Source organism: Molothrus ater, chromosome 3 (genome assembly GCF_012460135.2).
Source record: "Molothrus ater isolate BHLD 08-10-18 breed brown headed cowbird chromosome 3, BPBGC_Mater_1.1, whole genome shotgun sequence".
Classification (NCBI taxonomy): Eukaryota; Metazoa; Chordata; class Aves; order Passeriformes; family Icteridae; genus Molothrus; species Molothrus ater.
Genome location: NC_050480.2, coordinates 62,941,346 through 62,966,237, shown reverse-complemented (window position 1 = coordinate 62,966,237; position 24,892 = coordinate 62,941,346). Strand labels below are relative to the sequence as shown.

General features: G+C 37.7%; 1 long non-coding RNA gene across 1 annotated transcript in view; it reads right to left on the bottom strand.

The window, feature by feature from the left end:
- LOC118685177 (uncharacterized) overlaps positions 1–24,892 on the bottom strand; it is a 129,685-nt gene that overhangs the window by 98,446 nt on the left and 6,347 nt on the right. The window contains exon 2 of the long non-coding RNA XR_004979939.1: positions 17,570–17,676. This is a non-coding gene — a long non-coding RNA (uncharacterized LOC118685177). The remainder of the gene's footprint in view (positions 1–17,569; positions 17,677–24,892) is intronic.

Genomic DNA, 24,892 nt, shown 5'->3' with positions numbered 1-24,892 from the left:
CTTTATCTCTTTGCTCTGAGTAGTGACACTTAGGGGGTGGAGGTTGTCTTTGTCTACAGTGGTAACCATAAGCCAGGGTAAGAGTGATAGTCATGTGGAGGAATACAGAGACCAGAACCAAATGGCTGGAAATCCTTTGGAAAGAGGAGAGGAAGTTCTATGAGAGGATGCTGGAGAGACCAGAGCATCAAGATCACAGGGAGAAGAAGCTATGCTAGTTTTTCTTGATTATAAATTGAATGGTGTTTGGAGGTTACTCTGGGAGAAAGGTTTGCAACACAGCTCTGAGGAAGGTCCAGGACAACTGAAAAAACATTGTGAATCCACATTATTCTGAGGGATGCAATTTATTATGGGTTAGTGCTAACATGGGAAGGATGAAAATCACTATGTATTGGATAATTAGAGCAGTCAGGAAAAGAAGGAAGGAGCAATATAGGGCACCATTGGAGGAAGTCCGTATATTACATTTTCATGGATGAAGGAGTGACACATCGTAAGTTAGGCTACTGCACATTCTACTCTGCTCATCTCCATTGAAATCAGTGAGCAGACAGGGGTGAAGAAATGCCAATCACACTCAATGTTTTCCATAATTTTCCCAGGAAGGAGTTTTACTTTATTTTATTTATTGATAATCCATTGTGCTTAGTAGATAGGTGCATTATTTAGTTTTCAATTCACTGGGTATTCTGTCCCACTGAAAATTGGTAAGCAGAAAGGTTATTGCTGCCAAGGTCTGGGTAGAATCAGACAGAAGGACTTCTGTTGCACAATTCTGTATCCAGTTAGACTTAAAATAAAAGCATATAATTGACCACAAAAATTAGGTTTTTTCCAAAATCTTTCAAAAAAATACTGAGAGGAAATTATGTCACTGACAATATTTTGTATTCAAATGTTTTTGTTTAGCTTCTTGTCACAGCCAACTAGCTGTCATGAAAGCACTTTCATATTTACAATGTTTCTCAGCATGAATGAACCCAAAATGTTTTGGGCTTGGTTTCTTTTGGTTTCTTTTGGTTTATTTTCTTTTTCAAATGAGAAAAAAAATCATCACTGAAATGCAGTCCATTTGGCCTGGAAGAAGGCAGGCAACTAAACAAAAGGGATATGGAAAGGTCATATAACTACAAAATTAACTGAATTATGGCCTGTGCTTTAAAGCAAAACTATGCAGCATAAAAGTGTGTCCAGAATGAATTTAATATCCATACAATGTTTCTATTTTGAGGGTCTACACTGAAACTAAACTTTATAACAGAAATTCACTTAGGAATGTAGCTGCTGTTGGTCAATATTGCTCTGGGATATATGAAACCTAATTTATCAGCCTTTAAGTTCTCATTGCTTTTGCCCTAAACACATGTACGTTGAACTTGGGATAAATTCAAATGCATTTTTCCAATCTGAGCTACCTGTAGTGCAAGAAATTAGTATAATTAATTTATCAGCATGCTGGCCATTTCCTCAGTGCAGCTATACCCAGTGTCTGGTTACTGGATAGTATAATTTACCTTTTATGGGTCTGAGAAATTAATGGTCGAATCTGCAGGAACTTTAGGTTTTTTCCCCTTTTTCAGCTATGACAACAGCAACCAAAATACAATTTATTCATGTATGACCTATAGCTATTCAAAGACTTCTATGTTAATTTTTTTCTTGCTTCTAATCTCCACTGGAAATTGTCCTCTCAACATCAGCAGAAAAACAGTCCCCATTATTTACAATGTCCAGGTTTAGTCCAGTCTACTTGAAAGGATTGACTACAGATATATCAATCCCTTTTGAAGTGTGATGGCCAGTACAACAAATAACTAGCAGGTTTTTTTAATAAACTTTTCCTACATTAAATGCCATTCAGGGATTCATTGCCAATGCCAAGCAGAGGTCAGCAGCTTGCATTATGATAAAATCATCATAGAGTCGTTAAGTTTGAAGAAACTTTCTGCACAAAAGTTACAGCCAAAAATGCAACAGCTGCTCATTATGAAAACCTGGAAGATTGTGATGACAGGACTGAAAATCAAGAAAAGAAACTTGCATTGGAAAGGAGTTATCTAGACAGTTACTTATATTTAATGAATATGAAAACCCCATTTTGTGGAGGGGAAAAAAAAAAACATGGAATGCTCGTTTAACTCCTCATTTTTTAAGCCAATAAAAGACAAAGCTGGGAAAGGAAGCCTAGGAACCAAACATCTGCTATCACACCCTGCCATGTCATTCTTTTCAGAAATTCCATCTGAAGCAGTTTAGGTTTTGGTCTGTGTTACTTGTCCTAGCAGGTTATTCCAGAGCTTCCAGACCCTGACAGTCAGAGACCACATTCTCCATTCTGGATGAGTCTATCTGTGCTTCTCCACAGACTTTAGTGATCATCTTACACAGGTTTTCCCCTTTTTAATGTTTAACAGTCTGTTGTCTTTACAGGCAATATAACCCTCTCCTCTCACCCTTTTCTCCCTGAATATTGTGATCATCACTTTTTGCATTATGAGTTACTTCTTCTCTCAATTTTGACCAGTGCAGCCACAGCTGTCACCCCTAAAGAGATGGCAATCACAGCACTTCAGAACTGAGAAGAAACAGAAGTTTTTGGTCTCCCAAAAATTCCATGTAGAGTTTTTCAGAACAGCGCAAACAAGTATGATGACATGAAATGGATGCTGTGACCTTTCAGGAGTCTGTTAGCCTGGGTGTTGAAAAAGGATGTTTTAATTATCTGTCTTTCTCATCTGTGTTTCCCAATACAGAAATACTTAGATTAAGTTGTAAATTATTTCCTTGCCTATATTTTGACCAACAGTGTTCTCACTCTTGTTTTCCCCCTGTCCTGCTGCCAGCAGCGAATGGCTGTGGGGTTCCTTGGCCAAGTGCTGAGGCCAACTCTACACACATATAAACAGGCTGCATTTCTGAGGTAAAACAAATTTCCCCAATTGTCCTTCAGTAACTCCAGTTAAAAACTTAAACATTTCAGGCTAACTTCTTATTTGTGTTTGTCTATAAGGAGCCTGAAGGAAAGAGTTTTCTGCCTTCCAGGAATCAGGATTTATTGAATACTGTCTGTTTTGGGAACTGAACATTGCCCAACTAGCAAGGGAGTCTCCTTATCCAGGTAACAGAAAGAAAGAAAAGGTCTGAAAACAGAAGAATGTAAAGGTAATATTACTTACTCCAATTGTAAGCAGAAAATATCAAGTTTAGTAAAACCACTTTAGACTGACTCCCAATGAAGTGTCCATCATCAGATCAAACACACCACAGATCAGCAGGTCTGGTATATAAGATGAGAAATAACAAAGCCAGCAATTCCCAGTACAAGAAAAAAGGAAGAAAAGGGGATGGGGAGAATAGCCTTGAAATTATGATCACATAAGCTAGATGTCTTCAAATCTGCTTGACCTTGTAGAGTTGCTTCCAAGATGCCACCATATCAGCACTTATTCCTGAGAACTCCTGAAAGAAGGGGGAGGCATCAGAGGCCTTAGAAATGAAAAACTGTGCCACTCGTTAAAAGAAGATAACGGTTTGAGTTGACAGAACTTCTGTTCTGTTTCAGATACAAAAAATAAAAAGAAAAAAAAATGAAGAAATTTAAAATTACTATGCAGAAGAAAAAGAGGAGACTGGGAATTTTTCAAGAATGCATTGTTTTAAACCATTCTATCTTTCTTCTAGGGCAATGTAATAACTGACTTTAGCAAAGCATCTATTGCCTACTTGTTCCTACCAAATAAATTCTAAAGTTCTGTAAGGGTCTTCCCGGCATGCAATATGTTCAGTATTCATATTAGCCACCTCGGGGATATTATACAGAGTACACTAAATAAAAACACTGGCAACACTAAACTAGAAGGGATTGAAATCATGTTAGATCAAAAAAACTATTTTGTTCAGGAAAAGTAAATATCTGTCTTTCTCATCTGCGTTTCCCAATACAGAAATACTTAGAAAAGAAAGCGTTATTCAGGTATGAAACATTTTATAAAATAATTTATTTGAAACAGAATTATAAGCTGCTGAAAACATCACAGTTCTGTGGGAGCTGATTGGAAAGCTATACAGGATAACAAGTGAAACACAAGTTAATAACTTCATGCTGTTGTTATAATAAATTTAAAAAAAAAGATACAATAGATTTCTATTTAGGATTACAGATTGCAAGATTTACAAAGGGATCCTTCTGTTCCATCCAACATCAAGAGATTTTCTATAAAATGTATCTGTTGATCAAAATTCAAGGAAGATTAAGAACAACTAGACAAGTGTAGAGCAGAGCAATAAGAAAAATGAGAAGTAGAAAACACTCTTAGTTAGGGAAGCTAACAAAATTAGAAGACAGGGTGAGGTAAGATATAGCAAATCTTTCAAAAGCAGAATAAACTGAAATAAACAGAAAATGATTAGTTTATTCTCTAGGGTCATTTTACATGTCCTAATGTATCCCACTTGGCCTCAGTTGCCTGTACAGGACAGCATTCTGTAGGATTTGTTCCACATGGGCAAAGCCTTCAGGGATTCCATCGGGCATTTGAAATGTCATTGGGCACCTCTGACAGCAATCTCCTTTTCTTTGGGAAGATGACTGCCATAGAGATTATGCTGTGGGCAACAAACCTCAAGGCTGAGTAAATACTGAGCAGTGTGCCTTCTACTTATACCCCATTACTTCCAAAAGTCTTGTATCTGAAATAAATCAGATGACTTGCACTCGAAGTATTTACTCGGCTCCATCCTCCGCAAGGGGTGAGCAACTAAGGCAGGTGTATATATATGTGCTGTAAAAATTAGCAGTAATATAACATTGGTTTCCCCCATAGTACAAATAAATATTAACTCCTAGGTCATCCAATATTTCACTCCATCACAAGTAATGATGCAAGAAATAAAAACTGAAGTACTACAAGCTACACTAAAAAGGTCAGATAGTAAATCCTTTGATTATTCTTTTAACCTCTTCTGTTTTCTACTCTTCTGCAGAGTTCCACTAAACTTCCTGAACTCTGGTAAGAATCACCATTACACAGTACAGAAGTCATAAATCATGAAAGCAGCATGACTGCTCTGAAGGTAATATCACTCCTCCAAACAAAAGGAAAGAAAATTTTAGCTGTTATGAATTCAACAGAGAAGGCAGTAGATGCACTGTAATACGGTTGTGCTTGGCATTTTATCTCTATATTGCGTTTTAAACTTCATTGTCAGATGCCATTAAGAAGATCAAATGAAGACCACATTTTGGCCTCAATAAAAGATGAAATGTTTTCCATCTCTGAAAACACTCATTCACAGTAATTGGCCATCCACCTAGCAAGATATAACCCAGAGCATTCCAAATTGGTATCTTTTAGTTTCATCTGTGTTTTGAAGGAGGGAAGAAAATAACAAAAAGGAAACAAACCAACAAAACAAAACCATTGCTTCTCTGCAGAAATTAATTTCCAGCTTTCCCATCCTGCCTATTTACTCTGTGTCAAATAGTGCATAAATGAAAGAATGGTGAGACCATTGGTGTGACTTTTTTCTCATAATCTGGCAATTCAATAAAATAGCACCCAGCACACCTGGCAATTGCAAACTCCTACTGGCAACAACTTCTTCAAAGTTCTCAAAGTAGTCTATACAACAAACAAATCTTCTATGACTCCAATTTACTCAAGCAGGACTGTGGTAATGTTTTCCAGAAAATTTTGCACTCCTTTAGCAGCAGGGTGAAAAGCATGTCTAGGATGAAGTGCATGACAGACTAGTCCAGGTATATGAGTAAGCTATCAGCTGACTTGGCTCTTTGACTCCTTGTGAAGTCTTTGATAGACTCACTTATAAACTGCTGTTGAGCTTCACCTTCAGTTTCTGGCATGCTAAATGGTGAAATTTACAGTATTTTTTATCATCTTTGTGACACGAATATAAGCAAAGATACAATCAAAGAAATTAAGTGAAACTGAATGGATTAGGCTTGAAAACCCTTACCAAATATGAAGTAAAAAGATCTTTTATACGTTTGGATCCCAACCTGTATTTTGCTTTAGCACCATCCTATAGGTAATGTAATATTCTGGGATAACTTGTTTCTAACACAGAAAGTAGCTGAAAAGTTTACACCAGTGTTTACAAAGCTCACATTGTATGTAGAGAAAATTAACAAACAAATAACTGTGCATAATACTTTCTGTTCTTCATTTACCTCTTGGATATCTATAGATCTGAGCACAGCCACAAAATAGTTAGGCTTTTTGCAATACTCTTGTCGCAAAAAGCTCAGCATACAATTTTATAATAACCAATGGTAACAGAAACAAATTTGATTTCACTCACATGGATTCTCCCACACCCCCATTCTCATTTCAAACAGTCTGGCTAGGGACACTTCAGTGACAAGACAAGGGACACTGGCTATTTGTGATATCATCTGTCTTAGGTGATATCACAAATCAAGCGTGTGCTTGTTCCCTGATTTACCTTTTGTGCCTGTTAGGGCTTGACAGGAATGCTGGTATTTTGCCTTTTCCACCAAGTAGCACTCCTGTAAGTCATAAGGTGACACTGATGATTTTCTCCTTATGCTTTGGATTCCATTTCCGTGTAGCATGTCCTTTATCTCACCCTGTCCTTTATTTTCTTCCTGCAATGTCTTGAGAATATGGAAATAAATGTACTTACCAGTTGCTAATCTGGATGCCATCGACATGTGCCATTCTCTTATTCCTTCTTCTTGATTTTTGGGGTTTTTTAAAATTAATTTTACTGGTACTTTTATATACAGACACTCTCATTCCTGTCAGTCTTAACATTTCTATTGTGAATCTCTACATTCTTAATGCTGAAACCCAGTAGGGAATGGTAAACATCAGTTATTTCATTAGCCCCTTCCCTATTTATTTATGAAAGCAGTAATCCAAAATCCTTTTCCTACCTGAATGCATAATACAAAAAGCAAAGCACAGCATAAAAACAAATATACAAAATACCTGAATGACAGGATCAAAATGAGAGTTAAAATGCAGTTCCATCTCATATATGGAAATTCTTCTGGCAAAAAGAAGAAAGCATAGAGGTGATAATTCTGAAATTTTCAAGGCAATCACTAATTGAAGAGCAATTAAAAATCTAGGATAAAGGAAAGCACTTTAAAAAATATGTTTTCATAAAAGGCAATTGCCACTCAATCAGCATGACTGTAACAAACCCATATTTAATATGATCCCCATCACTTGCCTGATATACCAAAACACTATAAGGCAGGCACGTACTTCCAATGAATTCAGGATACTTTGTCTAATTTTAGTGCTTTTTACACTGCCACAAGAAATGTAATGAGCACAGAGTCTTGAAAGATGTTTTTTCTCCCTGTGCTTGACAATTCACTGCAACTCACAACTGATCAAGGGCATTATGATATGAGTGCCACTACTCCTGCACATCAGAACAATAGCTGTTTTCAAAGGCAACAAAAGAATGATGGACAAATGGTTTAGTATGAACTAACAAATCTTAAAAGGCTTTTGCCTTGTCCTCCACCCTGCCCTTTTGGAAAGGAGCCTTTGTGTTATCCTTATAGCTTAGCTACAGTGCATATACCATTTAAGTGTCTAGAAACCTTCAGAGATATTCACAATCTGTCATTTAAGGGAAAGAATGGAGTTTTTCAGAGCACAGCTATTTGTCAAGCACTGTCATATTTGAGATAATAATGCTATCTACTTTATAAACCTAAAGGTGGGGGTTTCAAAATAGCTCATAGTATCACCACTCCTTCTTGCTTTTAAAATGCTGCAACAGGACTAGAGAAAGTGCAACATATTGCAGCAGTGTAGGGAGAAAACATGGCAATTCTGGGAAAGTAACAGAAAAGGTCTGGTGGGTTAGAGTATCCTTAATTCAAAAAAGAAAGCTACCAGGGAGCTTTGGTTTTGGGAGTGTTTGTATCCCAGCAGAGAGGAGAAAGGAGATGGTTGTGATGGACAGAAGTCTCTCTCCTCTTGAGATGAAGGATAAAATGAAGCCCCAGCAAGCCCAGTGCCACTGCAAGCAGCTGTCTGAAGCCCTGAGAAAACAGGACCTGACTGCCCAAATAGCCTCAAAGATCCCACACCCAGGAACACGGTGTAGCTCACAATATTTGGCGCAGCTCTATACTTACCTTGTTTATTATATAGAAGATTCAGGTACTCATCATCATTTTTGTACTAAGAATGCACTGATAGAAGGCATACAGGTTACACTTTGTAGAATATTATGAGCAAAATAAGTTTAGAGAAAATACAAACATTAAGAAACTCTCTCATTTAACAACAGAAAAAAATAAACGTTGAGGAATAAAAGGTTAGAATCACAATTAAGTTTCTAAAAGAGACATTAACTAAGAGACCTATCTAAAAGAGACCTTATCTAAAATTTATCCAAATACTAAAATCTGAAATAGAAACAGGTAAAGGGTCTTCAAAGGCACATTCTTTATATCCCTTTATTCCTCACATAGATGGGTATCTCTGGTTACTTGAAATGACAACTGGCATTCATGTGGAAGGAGGGAGTTTCTTTTTTCACTATTACCTCATTGTATATACAAAAATGTTCTTCTGAGAGATGATTTGATTTGACATGAAGTGAGGCAATGGTAAAAAGATTTTTTAAAGGTTTCTTTCAGCTTGGGTGATTCCTGTCAACCTACAAGACTGCCACAGAGCAAAATGTTTTGTGAATAATTAGCAGGTTAATTACCCATAAGGAGTGAGTAATTTTTATTACCTATGTGGTTAGCTCACCACACTCAGACCCATGCTGATTGCACATGCCTGTGTTGCACTACAAATTAAAGGATCAACCCTTCAAGGCACTGTCTGTTCTTGAGTCCTACTGTTGCTCCAACAGTGCACAACATCTAATCCAAAAGAGATTCCTAATGGATGACAAATGTGTGGTGGAATGGATGGGATGCCCTAGGACAAGGTACTTTTGAAAATAATGGTGTCAAGAAAAGCAAAGGAAAGGCAAGTTTCAGCAAATGAGCCCCACCACAGCAAAATTAAATACTTGTTCTTCTGCTTATAATAATTTTTCTTCATTGTCTATTCAGTATTCATGAAATCACAGGAATCATCTGCTGTAGGAAATTAGGCAAACATTACTGCTGGAGTGGCCTCAGCTGCCGACCATATGCATGCCAACATCCCCTGCCTGCACCCACCCCATCCTGGGGCTTCAGGAAAATGAGAAATTTCTTATTTTGCCCAGAAACACATTCACAGAGTTTCTCTGAACTTTATTTGGTTCATGTCTTTTGTTTTCAGTCATACAAACACACATGCAATTTGTAGGTCAACAGAGTTGGTTACCCATGGTTAAATAAACCTTATTGATTAAATTTGGAGAAATTTGTGGAATTTTACTATATTGTATACAATGAAATCAAAACTTCCCCTGACAACACTGCACTGCCAAGCTCCCTGGTGAATCCATAAGGTCATTTTGTGACCTGACCTGAAACAGATGTGTGGCAGGAAGGCAGTGGGTTCACAGCCTGTTCATGCTGCGCTCCACCAGGCACGGCCCCAAGCACAAAGCATTTCCTGGCTGGCACTGGATTGGGGCGAGTTTAAGGCACATCGCTGCCACCCAGCTGTCTCCTCTCTCACCAGGCTGTGCAGCCCACCTACATCTCACAAATGAGACACTGCTTTGAATAGATTTCCTTTTAATTTAATAAAGCATTGAGGTGAGTTACAGGACAACCTATCTCTGAACCTTGCCTCAACTGGAAAATGTAATGCGCCTCAACTGGAAACTGTAATGCTAAAAAAGAAAATTATCAGTCAACAACAGTGACTCAGAAGCGAGTTCCCAATTTTGGTATCCAAAAGCCATTAAGTAAGCATCAGAATGCCAAGTATCCTAGGCTGCCAAGGGAAGTATGTGTGAATGAGGCAGGAGGACAAAAAAGTATCCTGAACTATGTAGAAATTTTACAGTACAGTCCAAAGGAAACATGTCTGAATGAATAATCATGTCTTATTTAGTATGAAAGAACAGAGTCTGTGTTACTGCAGGCATAAAAGGCTTCTTAATTTTCTGCATACTCTGCACAAATCTCTTCCAAAAAGAAGAAAAAGAAAGTTTTACTTTGCTTTTTCACCGAAATACTTAAAGGCTTACAAGGGCTTGGTTTCTCAAAGACCTTAAAAATGTTGGTAGACAGAGCTGTGACTCTAGTGCCACAGATCCTACAACATGAGAATTACTCTATCCTACTTTCAGGCAAAACCAAAATGCAAGCTGTAATATGGTATAAACATGAACTCAGTCATTAGATTAGTGCTTGTGTAAGATGCTGCTCCAAATAGCAAGCAAACTAATATCCAGCATGCTGCAGCTCTTTATTTTGACATTTGCTGAAAGAAGGGCTTTTAACTCCATTTCTGAAACAATAAGCTTCTGCGGGTTCTAACAAGAACTTTAAATTATTTAAACACATTTATCAGAAATTAATTGTGGGTATTCTCCTTAGTTGCAAATCATCAATATGCGCTCTCTTGTAATGATGCACTTCCCTCTACTCAAAAGCTGGGGGCAGAAGTCTTTTGCTGGTGCTTGAAATGTTTCCCAAAACTGTGGTTTTAACCACTGGAATAGCGTTAGCACCACCTAGAGGCACACGTAAAAAACACGCTTACTTTTAGTCTTAGAAAGACTAACCTGAATACGTCTTTCTCTAAACCAAAAAGACTTTCATTTGAAACTGCCTTTATGTCATATCTCTTTAGTTTAAGAGGCTCCCTTGGGCCAGTTGTTTTGGGGGCTATTTCATATATAAAATTGTACTCCAACATCTTCACCAAACATAATATTTTTAATCACAAAAAGAGGAATTTTTGTTTGCTTTTATCTTCTGCCTTGAAATAAAGAGACCTAGAAAGAAAATAACTCAGATTTCTTTTCATATAATTTGAATGGAAAAATTCTCCACAGCAATGACAGCCAAACCCCACAAATTGTTCTGTTTTAAACAAATTAACAAATTGTACTAAAACTGCAGTCTTAGTATACGTAATTTTGAACACAGTTGATCAGATCTGTCTTTCAAGTAAGCTCAGCCACCATCAGCACCTCCTTAAGGCTCAGATATACTTTGCCTACTGTCTTTTTCTTGATTCATATCATGTCAGTGACTTCAAGGCATCACAGAGTGCTCCTAGTAAAGACTTAGTGATTCTGACTGAGTCTCACAAACAGTTTGGGAAAGATGTATGCCAATTTTTCTTGTCAATTTTATTCTGCTTTTGAAACAGTATTAAGAGAACAAAATTCATTAATATGGGAAAATGACAGTCTTTTTGAGGCTACTGATTACCTTTCGGTCCATTTGAGTAATGATGTCACATTGATGATTCTTTTTAAACAACATACCATTTTCTAAAATAGCTAAGGACTCTCTGTGTTCTTAGGTGAAAAGATAGTAGCCAAAGCACTCAGTGCTTCTACACTATCATTCTCAATCAGAGTACTACATCAAAGTGGAAGTAATCATCCAGAATTGGATTATAATGTCAAGAAGACTGAAAGCACAGTCTAGTAATTTAACTTTCACATTGAAAAGGTGAGAATTAGTTTGCCTTTTGTCTTCTAAGGCAAGAGATAGGAATGAAAAATTGAATGCAATTGTATGGACAGATACTGGATTGAATGGTTGTTTTTTGGTTTTTGATTTGGGTTTTTGTTTTTCTGGGTTGGCTTTTTTTTAAGAAACTAAACTGTATAAACCTAAAGCTGTTCTTTCGACTCAAAAGGCTGAAAACAGAATATGTTTATTAAACCAGATCTCAGATATAAGGCCCAAATTGTTAGATTAGCAGTGTGCCATTCTGGCCATTTGTTTTACTAGCTCAGCCATTCCACTGGCAGGAAAGGCAATATAAGGTTTTGAAAGACATGCTAAGCTTTCTGACAAGTACAGAGCAAGAATGAAAACACAAAATTAGCTCGATTTTAAAAACTGATTACTATTATTTAAAATGTTACATTACTTTGGTTATTTCAAATAATTGCTAGTAATGAAGAGTTACTAAGAATCTATCTTAGTAGATTCTGTTCTATCTTCTATATAGGTTAGCCTTTACCGAACTAATTACTCTGCATCCTCTGTTCCTCTGAGTTGGGTCTGATTATTTTCCTGTGCAAAGATTAAGCCCCTACATGCTGAAATCTGGCATTTTGGAGTTTATAAAAGACTGTTACCATAATAAATACATTGGTTTGTCTTAGTCACATTTCTATCAGCTTTACTGTAGGTATATTTGCTTGATTGTCTTGTCCAATGTAGTATGTCAGAGCCCAGGCACAGAGGACAATTACTAGCTGCACAGGCAGGATTAATCTTTACAGCTTCAAAGCCCAGTACTTAAAGGCTTGCCTTAAAGCCTTACATACCCTTGGGACAAAAAGTACTTGCTTTGGTCTAAAGGCTTGTGTTGTTAACCTGTCAGTAAAAAGACTGTTCCTTTTATTTTTTCTGCAGAAAAATGCACCGTTTCCACTTACAGGACATCATGTGTACTGTCTAATTTATTCATGTGCTACAGGTTACTTTGTATTCAATGAGGTCTTATTGATCTGCTGAATCTGTTCCTACTTTGGTTCTCCTCTTACAAGATTGAAACATCTTTTTATGGTAACTTCTCACAGTGTTCTTTCACATTAGTTTTCATACCTAGTTTCTCTTTGTTGATTACAGTAAAACTTAGGAGCATGTCATACACATGTAAGCTGCAAGTCAACACAGTAAAAATGTTGTACTAACATTTTATAGATACATTTGAAGAACCTGCTGTGATTCTATTTTCTTTTTGCATAAATTGTCTGAGCAACCAGTCTGTCACATCCTAATGCAAGAAAACAGTTCCAAATATTGTGACAAGTTTTGTAAATACTTTTATTTACCCTAAGACAGCAAAAAAGTTTTTGTCTTTGGGTTTTGATGTTGGGGTTTTTTTTTCATTGTTGCTGGTTTTTCTTGGGTGTTTTGTCACTTGACTACTTCTGACCTTAATTTTCGCATTCATCTTAGCTTAACAGGTAAAAAATATTTTATATGTTATGCTTGGTAATTCAGCAGCAGAATTCAGAAACAGATATAAAAAGCTTAAAATAAATTGAAAAGGACTTTGTACTGACTAAAAGATAAGATTCTGGGAGAGGAAAAAGAATGCATGTACATGTTTATGTTTACATTATGTAACAGAAGCCCTTCTGATTTTGGCAGAGTACAATTGTCATATGTTCATCTTTCAGTTCCTTTGTTAACTTTCTCCTCTAACTGTTTTCTGCTCCCAAATAACATTCTGTAAGTTTTCTTTGCTGTGAACTCTGTCCTTTTCAGTTCTTCAGTTGTTCAGTTTGGGGTCCTTGGCTGGAGTAAAGGTGTGTCATTCTTTTCAAAGCACTGAGTTTTTAGTCTTATGCTGAAGAACTTTTATGTATTAGAGACTGTGTTCAAAGTAGTTCCTCAGGGGTATCAGGATCCATAATGCAATTTACTTGGACTGAGAATCCAGGTGCTATCTTTGTACAGAAGTGAAGAACATAGGCCAAAGGCTTTAGTGGGGACAGGTTTTTGTGGTGAGTGGGAGGTGTTTGGGTTTTTTCACTCTGGGTCTTTGTCAAAATGTGGATACCTCAATTGCCATTTAGACTTTAGAATATTTGAAAAGGACCTTCAGATTCCAAAGGGAGATTTCTTTCTCTCCTTCTCTCTCTCCCTACCTCCTAGTCATATTCTGGAGAAAAACTTCAGTCTGTTTTGTTTTTTTCTTTTTCATAAAAGGTCAAAACTTTGGCCACATCTGTGTCCAGTTTCAGCAGCTGAATGTACTATTCTCCTGGCTGATGCAAGTCTTAACTGTTTTCTTTTTTCCCTTTTTATTTGCACACAAAGACATGCCATTTACCTTAAACTTTGTGTTTTTCATTACTTTTAAATTACTTTCAACAATTTATACAATATGAGTACATATTGTATACAATATGTACATATACAATATGGGGCTTTGCTAAGCAAGAGCAATATGGTTCTAGAAAGCAGCAACACCTTTTTCAATAAAGGTCAGGAAAATTTGCTGTGAAAAATAAAAAGAAAAGTAACTTCAATTACTACTATTATTATTACTTCTAGGTAATAATAGCTTTAGTTTGTTCCTTGGTTTAAATATTACACATCTGCTTGGTCTTAGAGCATCCGATCTCACAGATCAGATACAGATATCTTCTAGCCTTGGATTCTTGGTCAGTCATATTCATATTGTAAGATATAAGAGGCCTTTATGGGTGTTGCTGGAGAGTGTCAGTATTGCTACTATGAAGATTTTCTGGTTGCACACTGTGGCTACAGCCTCTGTAGTCCTCTGTTGGCACTGTGGTACAAAAAAACTTTTCATGGTGAGCCACCTAACACATTATCTTCAGTTAAAAATGTAAAGGCTCAAAGGCACAAATTGCTGTCTTGGCACAATTTGTGTCTGACCCTGAAATGCTGACAGTTCATGCAAATCTAACTGCTGTGTCTAAAGAGCTGTATAAACAGTGTTCTTATTTTGGAATTTAAAGACCTCATTTTAGTTAATGTGAATGTTAGAAGTGCACAAACTTGTTTGTTCTGGTTCTTCAAGCTCATTTGCTTGCTGTTCTGTCATATGACACAAAGGGGACAGACAGGTTCTTCTAAGGATCCTGGGCATAACAATGATAACACTAACCTGTAGTTACAATTAAAACTTTATTTTCTTCACAGTCTACTAGGATTAGTATAGAATGGAATTTACAGTTAGTAAGGCACAGGATTTCTAGAAGCAGAATCAGTGTAGTACAATTTATAACTCCATAATACAACACTTGCAATGCAATTAATTTTACAATTTCTATTCACCTGGACTCTCTGCAGGTCAAGTCAGGTCTTAATATGTGGTTTGCTATATCAATATATCAATCATAATCTAGACTCACATTCATATACAAGAATACAGTGACTCCCTCAAACCTCTAGTCATGGGGAGGTGTTGAGTCTCTCAGTCCAGCAGCAGTTTGGGTCCAAGTTCTCCACTTAGAACCTGCTGATTTTACAGACAGCTCTGTGGGCTGTTAGGCTTCCCTCAGAGTCAACAACAGCACATCCCTGGCTGGGTGCCTGGGGCCTTCAGGGCTGGCAGGGGAGGCAGCAATTGTCATGGTGCTCAGCAACCTTGAGACGGTCAGGAGGGTCAAAAAGAAATCTCTTTGCTTTGTCTGCTTGGTTCACTGGACCTTTGGAACCTGATAATGGGGGAGGGGGGAGGGAATGAATTCTCTGTTCAGACACAGAGAATGGTGGCTTGTTGTGTTGTGTCTCTATAAGCTGGACTGTTCTGTTTCCCCCTATCATGTAATGGTTCTGCCCTGGTTCTCCCTTCCCTCCTTTGTGCTGCCAGTTATCCCAACTCCTCCTCAGTTGCTTTGGAGATCAATGTACCCTTTCTCAAATCCCTCCCCAGTGCCCTGTCCGTCACTCGATGCTCCCACCCTTCTCTCTAGAACTCTCTAGAAACTTCCAGCAGAGGGCCAGGGCCCCACCCTCAAGTTATCTCCATTGGTGTTCTCCCTAAGTCAATCTTTTGTATCCCACTCCCCTCTAAAACTCTATTCGTCCAAGGACTGACTCCCCTGTGTCCCTCCGTCCTTATAAGCTGTTGCAACCCCTCCCTCTTTGGCTGTTGGTTCACCTGGGACCCAATGAACCTGGGTTCACCACAGCTGGCGAGCGCTTTCTTCTTGTTTCTGCTGACTGTAGCCATAAGCCAAGCCACGTCCTACCACAAGGTCACGCTGCTGTCATAGCACAGAGTGTTTGCCTTAGGTGCTGTCCCAAACCACGGAGCTTGGGATAGTGCCTCCGTACTGCTAGCGGTGCTGGATAGCTGGCGGGGACGCCCGAGAAGGACCATCGTCCTCCAGCTGGACTGCTTCGGTGGCTTGACTTACAAAATGCTGTTAGGCTAATCACAGTGGGGGACACTGGCCACAGATACGTGCTTTCCTTTCCATGAACCATTTGAGAAAGTGAGGGAGATGTTGTGGATGCTGAGAGCTGGACAGAGAAGAAAGTCAGATAAACTTTCCCAAGCATTGCTCTGTGAAGCTTTGGGAAATTTCAGAGAAGGAATTAAAACAATTCCTAATCTTTGCAGCTGGTGGTGTTTTCTCATAAGGATGTTTACAAAAGGGTGGTGTGTCCAATTAGCCAGTGGTGTGAGGGATATTGACTGAAGACCAGGCCCACCTGTATCATAATTGTCTAAAAAAGTGTGTGGTTTTTAATAAACTTGGCTTTTTTACCTTCTGAGGCTTGGGAGTCTATGTGTTACTTCATTTAGCTGTCCTCAATACAATACAAGATACTGACTAAAGTAAGTTGTTAAGCATTTGTTTAGTCTCTTTCCCACTGTTTTTAATCAATGGGAACTATCATTTTGGTTGTTTTAGGGACTGCTTTTATTCAGTGGGAACAACCACTTTGGTTGTTTTAGGGACTTTTATCCTGCATAGAAAATGGTAGGCATGATCTAGAGGAGATTGACAAGGTGTTAGTTCATCAGGTTCAAGGAAAGCACAATGTAATTGATTCCAGAGTTTGATCATTAAAACAGTATGTTAAAGCCTTCTAAAGTAGGTATTTCTCAGAGCTGAGCATGTGCATTCTTTCTTGGTTTATAGGTGGGAGGTTGCTTGTTTTCTCTACCATCATCCTCAACAGTCAAAATCCTTGTATGTTTGAGTACTGCTGGAAAACAGTAATTCCAATTTTTCTCTGGAAAACGATCCCATCATAAAACTGCACCACTGTTGATTGCCACAGGGGTCTGCTTAATGGGATTGGACAGATTTGCTAATGAAATGTGGTAGCTAACAGCTTACTGTGTACTGCATTTCATAGGCTGGGCCACTGCAGCTAATTTATGTAAAGCACTGCCCTTTTTTAGCAATGTTGAACCACGTTCCTAAATAACATCTCTAGGATCCCAATACTAACCAACTTAGTAATAACTTTTTTTGTGACCAGATATCAAGCATGGTAGACAAGAAATAGTCTAACTACTAAACTGAAGAACTCAAACTTGAAATTAGATCTCTAAAGTCACCTTCTTCCAGTATGCAATAAATTACTTTTTAGATGTTCAAGGCTCCCTGAATCCAGATTCATTAGCTTAGATGTCATCTTTTGAGATGCCTGAAGGTGACTAAAATGTAGCATGCCTGCAGTGCCTTATGCCTGTTGCAGTTACTCAGTTAAGTCTGATGTGCAACTGATTTATGAGAATACATTTCTTAAGCAGACTTTAACACCTTGTAAAAGAAAGTCAGGGAATCTGAACTGTATAGCATGTTCTTCTACAACTTTTATTCTTGGAGAACCCCTAGTAGTGAAAGCCAAGGAGCCAGCTGAGAGCTGGTACCTCACTGAGACCTTTTCACAGCTTTTGAACACTTTCCTGAAGAGTTGATCTTTAAAGCTAATTCAGGAGACAGTCAGTGTCAGTACCTTGGATGTACATAATTTCTGCTTCTTCAGGTGAATCATCTGTTCATGATGATTGTTAGCCAACTTCCTCTCCCACGCATCTTCATGGTTTCTAAGAGAAACAGCTTCTGTAATACAAAAATTTCTTTTATTAAACACCATTACAATAATGAAGTTCTTCCCTGTCCCCAGGGATTCTATTTCTTCCTGCTGCCTTTTTCCACAGTACAAAATTAACATAAGAGTGTAAGGGTGCTGCTTTCTCAATCTAGGGAGTTCCCAAAAATGTAACGCTTTCTGATATATCAAGGCTTTTTTTTTTTTGGCCTAGATTTTTTGCTGTGCATGACATTTTGATGAAGTGCTGTAACAGTCTTGAGAGATTCTGCATTATGAAAGTACATGAATCTTGCTAAACCAGTATCCTGATTTTTCACTATCATCTCTTTGCAGAGACTAAGTGTGGTAAAATGATATATATCAGCTGAGGTTTGTGGAGGGAGGTAGTTGTCTTTTATTACACTGGTTTATAATGGGACAGGCTGTCACACAAGCTTTTGGTCACATGGTGACCTCAGAAGGCTTATGTGCCCAGACGTTCATCAGGTTTTTTTTCCAGCTACATTAGTTAATCTAATAAAAGGAATTACCTCTCCATAGAAACACTGCCTGACTTGGAGCTTTCACGGTCTAAATGTACAGCAACATGGTAACCATTATCAAGTCTGAACAGCATGCTTTTCTATGTAATCACACCATTTCCCTCCTCTCTTGTTTGCCATATGCACCTTTCTTTTCAGGTCTAGGGGGTTTTATACTTGAGATGTAAAGTTCTCTTTAATCAATGTGAATTGTAATTAAATTGGGAAACAAAATGTGTCTAAATTAAAGTGGAAAATTTTGCTTTGCAGTGCCTCTGGCGTGTTTCACCATCAATTTAGAGCACGTTTTTAGTAAGTGAAACCCAGATTTATAACTCTGGGAACCTAAAGGTCATCCATGTTTCAGGTATAAGCAGGTGTAATCTATCACCATGTCATGTTTGCTTTAAAACTAATTTGTGTGCATCAGCAGTACAATGCTTCATGGGACAACATTTATTGTTGCCTTCCAGTTACTGAGTGAGGGATATTAGAAACTTCTTTACAAGGTCTACTTTATGCAAGATTATTTCCTGTTTGAGATAACGATTACACTTAAAAGCAGTTTAACTAATGAAGTGTTAGAATGTGTCAGTAATGGTCTCTTTACTTGCCCTGTTTTATCTCCACAGATCTCTGTTTTCATGTAAATAGGCTTTACAGGAGCATGATTGTTTTAAAGAGTTTAATGTTGCTTACAACATTCCAATCTCCCTTCATCTTTTCTTCTGTAAATGCTAGGCTTTTTTTAAGATCCACTGAAATATTTCCCTTGAACTTTCAAGGGAAAAAGAGCCCTTTGAAAGGAAATTATTGATCTTAATGCAGAAACAATGAGGCATCAATAGCTCTGTTGAGGCAGTGAGTAACCATAGCTCCAGAGTGATGCTGAAACATAAAACTTCCTATGGTTTAAAATTGTGTCATTATGTTCAGCTTACTTAAGTACTTCTGACACAGAGGAGCATACTGGTGTCCACCTGTGTTTGCCAGCTGTATGGATTTCCAAGACAAGTTTTGGCTTAAACAGGTAAAATATTGTGGAGGTTAATACTGCTTCTCTTCAGAATTCTTTACTTATACCTGATTATTCTGAGGTATTTCAGGTTAAATATTTAATGTCTTTCCCTATCTTATAAATGTGTTTGTATATAAGATATATCAATATGACATACCTGTCTGGGCAGTTAAAATGATCAAGAGGAGGGAGCCAGCAAGACACCTTTGCTTTGGTGGTTTTCATACTGTCAACAATCCCTGTAGTACCTCTGCTTCATTAGCAGTATTTTTTTTTTGCAGGCAATTTAAGGCACACGGCTGTTCATTATGTAAGTTTTTGGGGTTTTTTAACTGTGATCTAATTAGTTATTGAGAAAACTGATTTTTGTAAGAGCGGAAAATATAGCCATAGTGCCCAAAAATATACATTTTCATAAACTGTGTGCATTTACTTTTCTATTAAAATGTGCAACCATTCCTCAAGTCTTCTAATGATTATCTGAAGTCAGATCTCTGTGTTTTCGATGTTATTGAAATTACAATACTCTCATAAGTAATATATATACCTCCAGCTGTAGCCTTCTCCAAGGCTTTTATTTTGGCTTTTATTATGGCTCTTGAAAATTATATATTAAATGAATTTTGGTCAGTTGCTAGTAGGTTATCCTTACCTTATCTATCCTTGCCTGGGTATCAGTACTCTTCTGATTCATACCTCTTTTGTTGGTTTGAAGTTACAGTATTCTTAATGTTAGGACAGAGGAATTTAATATAGTTAATGCCACCTCATGATTCTGAGGTTTTTGTCTTATTGAAAACAATAACTCACATGTTGCTTAGCTTCATTATGAATGAACATCTGGAGTTCAACTGATGTAGGAAAAATTACTTTTACTAACTGGAGTGGCAAGTGGTCTGTTCTCCAGATCACATTCCCTCCTCCCCACCCCCCCAAAAAAAAACCCTCACATTACAATCTTATGGTCCAACTCTTGGCCTGACACAAAACCAACCAAACAAACAAAACCGTTAAATGAAAGCAATAGTGAAACTTTCACTTTCTGAAAACATTTGGCCAGGTGTTCTGCATTGTCTGTATCTCTACTATAGTATCTCTATGGGTTCCTCTTAAAATTTCAGTCTGTTTTTTCAGATCCAGTTTAGGAAATTTCATCTCTTGATAGTCAAGTAATCTAAATGTGTGGCTAGCAGGGTTTTAGTCCTTTTGCTTCATAGCTATTTGAGTGACTTAAATTTTATAATTCTGCACAAGTGCTTTTAAATGAGAGACACTTTTTTCCAAACCATTTGTTTGAATTCTATGTCTAAATCTATTTCAAGCCTATTTCTGAAAGGAACTCCTGAAAAATTTGTTATCTTACAATATGTGGAGTTGGAAAGAACCCATCAGGATCATTGAGTCCAACTCCTGGCCCTGCACAGGAACCCCAAGAGTCAACCACACGCCTAAGAGTGTTGTCCGAACACTTCTTGAACTCTGTCAGCCTGATGCTGTGACCACCTTTTTGGGGAGCCCTCAAGTGCCCAACCAGCCTCTGGGTAAAAAACCTTTTCCTGATATCCAGCGTAAACCTCCCCTGACACAGATTCATGCCATTTTCTCAATTAGTGTCACTGGTCATGAAAGTGGTAGGTAAGAACATACACATACAGCACTTGTAATATTAATAGATTTAGATTTGGTTTTTACCAGATGTCTTTTGCAGGTCCCTTAAAAGTAATTAATCCGTATCCTTGAGATAGAAGTTGAAAACTACTGGTCTCTATTCCCATAAAATTTGTTTTGTTTGTTTCTTTGTTTTCCCTGTATTCTCAGCCAGTAACTGTTCTATCACAAACCCCAAGAACCTACAGCTCCTCTCTAGAGTAACTGGTGATGTTCAACACAAATTTGTGCTGTCATGCCTCCAGCTCACTCAGTCTGCATTTGAATTCACAGCTTATGGATAGATGTTACAATTAACATAGTAGTTAATTCATACAGTCAGTTCTACTTGATCCTGCCTAAAGATGTTGAGGAAGGAATTCTTCCTCTCAGAGGTTTTTCATTTGTCCCTAGGCTCTAACTCTCATTAGCTTTTTGGGTTAGTAATAACTATCATCACTTAATACTGATGCAGCTAATGGAGTTTTTGCAGTGTTTGTTTTTCTTATGGCCAATGAGGATCTAAATAATATGAAACAACAAGGAGTGTATACACTGAAAAATATGAAGTAACTTTTGTGACCTCCCTGTAAGAGTGCTCTCACTCCATTCTGTATAGTACCAATGCAGTTTTTGGGTAGTCTCAGTGTTAAGGGGTGTGGGTGTTTAAATTAAAAGGAAAAACCAGGTGCTTAACTGGAAGAGTTCTCATGTGTTCTGCTATATATTTTTCAGGGTCAAATATCTGATTGAAAAAAGCATATTCTTCATGGCATTGTGAAAATATGCCACATATGACAGTAATTCTTACTACCTACACATGGTCATTCTAACTTGCTGTTCTTGAAAATGTGTTTATTTTTAAACCTTCAAGTTAATATTATGAAGTGTTGAATTGGCATTTGTTCTGTCTTGAGACAAAGAATCTCAAAGTTTAACAAAATGTTTTAGTAGTCACACTATACTGTTAGCACAGTAATCTCAATATTTGGAAATTGAGGAGTAATCTTTATTATTAGACTCATCTGGAAAATATTCACTTCCTGAAAGATATCCTACATAAAGTCTTGCTATGCTACTTAATATCTGAACTATTGAGCAAGAATGTTATGTAACTTGAGTTTAATCTTTTACATGCTAGTTGTAAGGGGCTGTAATTCAGCAAGCACGGGTAAAATTTTAAATTAAATGAGTACTTTTTTTTTTTAAATCCTTTGGATTTTCACCTGGGAACACTCATTTCCCTACTGAACTTTAAAGTGCCAGATCCTTTTTTGGGACTAGAAAATCAATTTTAAAAGATTTATTTATTTTAAACTCCTGATACAACTAAAATATTGAAAGAAATTGGGTTTGGAGTCTTCAGAGAGGAGAGGGTTTTTGAGGGACTGTATAAAAATAGTATGCCCTACTGAAAGAGCAGAAAAATTAATTGGTGGCATTAGAGCTGCAGTCATGAGAGGACCATGTAAAAGCACTAAACAACCCTGATGACAAAAATTATATTGTTAAATGTAGAGATGAAGATCAAAATGTCAGAAAATTTACCTTTCTCTGAAAAAGGGATTTTGGTAAATTCAATGAATCAAATTTCTGAATTTGGAAATACAGTGTTAGGAAGCCCATTCTTGATCCTTGTTGATGTTGATCAACTCATCTGTGTTATTAATGACTGAAGTTCAAAGCCCTCATATGCTCTGTAATACCTACACTTAAGAGCAAACCTCCTACTGGAATGAGCTGCCAGGGAGGTGGTAGAGTCACCGTCCCTGAAGCTGTTTAAGAAAAGAATGGATATGGCACTTAGTGCCATGGTTTAGTTGATAAGGTGGTATTAGGTCATAGGCTGGACTGATGGTGTCCAAAGTCTTTTCCAACCTACTTGATTCTGTCATTCAAAGAAGATCTACCCTCTCTGTTGTCCCTAAGCAGTGCTGAACCAAGGCCATTTTAGAGGTTATTCAATATTGTCATTTCTGTTTGTGACTGTAGCAGTGTCTTCCTCCCATTTCTTGTATAATCTAAGCTAAACTTCAATAATTCCTTGCAACATAAATTAAATAGGGCCATACAGTTATAAATTTTATTTTTATTTTGCTTTACACAGAATAAAGATTTAATTGTTTCAAAGAAAAATGCAGCCTTGTACAGGGAAAAGTTTGGGGCTGGGATTTTTTTGTTTGTTTCTGTTTGAGGGTTTTTTTGCCTAAAAGCAACCACTGAGATGCCTTTTTTTTTCCTTTCAGAGTTCGGAAAATTAATGTCATGGGACAGGAAGCAGAGCCAAAGTTGAAGCTGGAGTTGGTGGTCTTGATAAATGAAGAGTTGGAGCAGACACATCTCAAACACAGAAAAGGACAGCTAAAGAGTAAGAGCAGTGTATTTAATTTTAGGAGGAAAACAGTTCCAGAATTTTTAGATCTAGCTAAGCAAGGAAGCTTAGCTTGATCTTGAAGTTTAGCATTGTGTAACAAGGAGGAGAGAGCTTTTCTGTAACCAAGCTGAACTAATGTCCTTCCTTCTTGTATCCTGTTTGCCTTCAGCTGTGGCTGAAGTTGCCCTGATTCATGACAGCTAGTTCAGCATTTTTGAGCTTGTGATCACAGCTGGTTTGAGTTAACTGATTTTGCACTAAAAAGGGGAAAATTAGTAGTAGGAGAAAGGACGAGTATTCTGTGGGGCAGGAGGGCATGTTGGGAAGGATCAGTTGACATTACATATGTTTGAATGTGGAAAAAGAGTAATGAGATAGCTAAGAATAGTGTGCTGCTCCATAACCCTACCTGTCCTTTTTATTCATGAATAAGAACAAGAAATAGAGCTTTTGCTAGTTCTAGTAAGATACAAGGAGGCTGGGAAGAGTCCCTTCTGGCGACAGAACAAGGGTGAGAAACACTAACATTTTTCTGGCTCTGTGGAGACTCTTTCCTTACAGACCTGCTGGTTCTCAGGGTATTACTTGTTTTTATTTGGTAAGTTATGAGTTGAAAAGTGAATTTTGGGGTTTTTTTGTTTGCTTGGGTTTTCTGTTTTTGTTGTAAGTGGAGTTAAGGCAGAAATGGGCAGTGATGAGGACAGTGTGTTCAGTCACTGTAAGTTGTTGTGGTCAAACAGTTGCTCCAAGTGAGTCATGAGACAGATGCATTTCAGTTCTTGCTGTTGAGTATGGAGTTCTGCCATGTACAAAAGTAAAGGCCTCAGAATGGCAGCTTGGGTTCAGTGCTGGTCTGAAGTGGGAATGGGCTTTTTTGGCTCCCTACCCAAGGAGTGCACGTGCCAGTTGTTAGTGCAACTTCTCTGTTAAGAACAGGTATTCTAGTTAGGCTCTTAAAAGAGAATTTGAGTAGTATTCAGCATATGGGTATGCTAGAATGAACGTACATTGTGGACTCTGGAACTACCATCTGACATGCTAATGAGATACACCTCCTTGAACAAAACAAAGACATGATGCTGTTGCTGTTTTGAATCAACTGCTGTTCTTTCAGACAGCTCAGGTAATACTTGAGACGTGCCAGGCAAAATCCGACAAATTTGAACCAGGTGTCTTTTGGTTTAAAACTGCCTGTCTAGAATATGCTTAAGAGTGTTTTAATCTTTGGCATATGTTTTTACTGATGTCAGGTTATCTTGTAGAATGGTAATTTAATGAAGCTTTTTTTTTACATGGATAAATTTTCCTCCATGCTTTCTGGTGGGCTGGTGTTCAGAAGTTGTTGAGCAAATGTGTCCTATTTTGTAGCCATGCTTTAACTTCTTTGCTAGAATCAAAAGACCAAATAAGTTGATAGGCAAACCACTGTGTTTTGACTCCAAGAGAACAGAACAAAAGTTTAAGAAAATGTAGTGCTTGCAGTCTGTATGCTCTTGGAGCTGCTTACCCAAATAGTACAAGTGAGCACTTCACGAAGGCTGAGATTGAGAAGCTTGCTGCCAATTCTGAGGAAATCAGAGTATAACTAACTGATTTCACATCTCTGCTGCAGGGTATATGAAACAGCCAGCACTTTATAAGCAAAGTGAAAACTAGATCAAGAT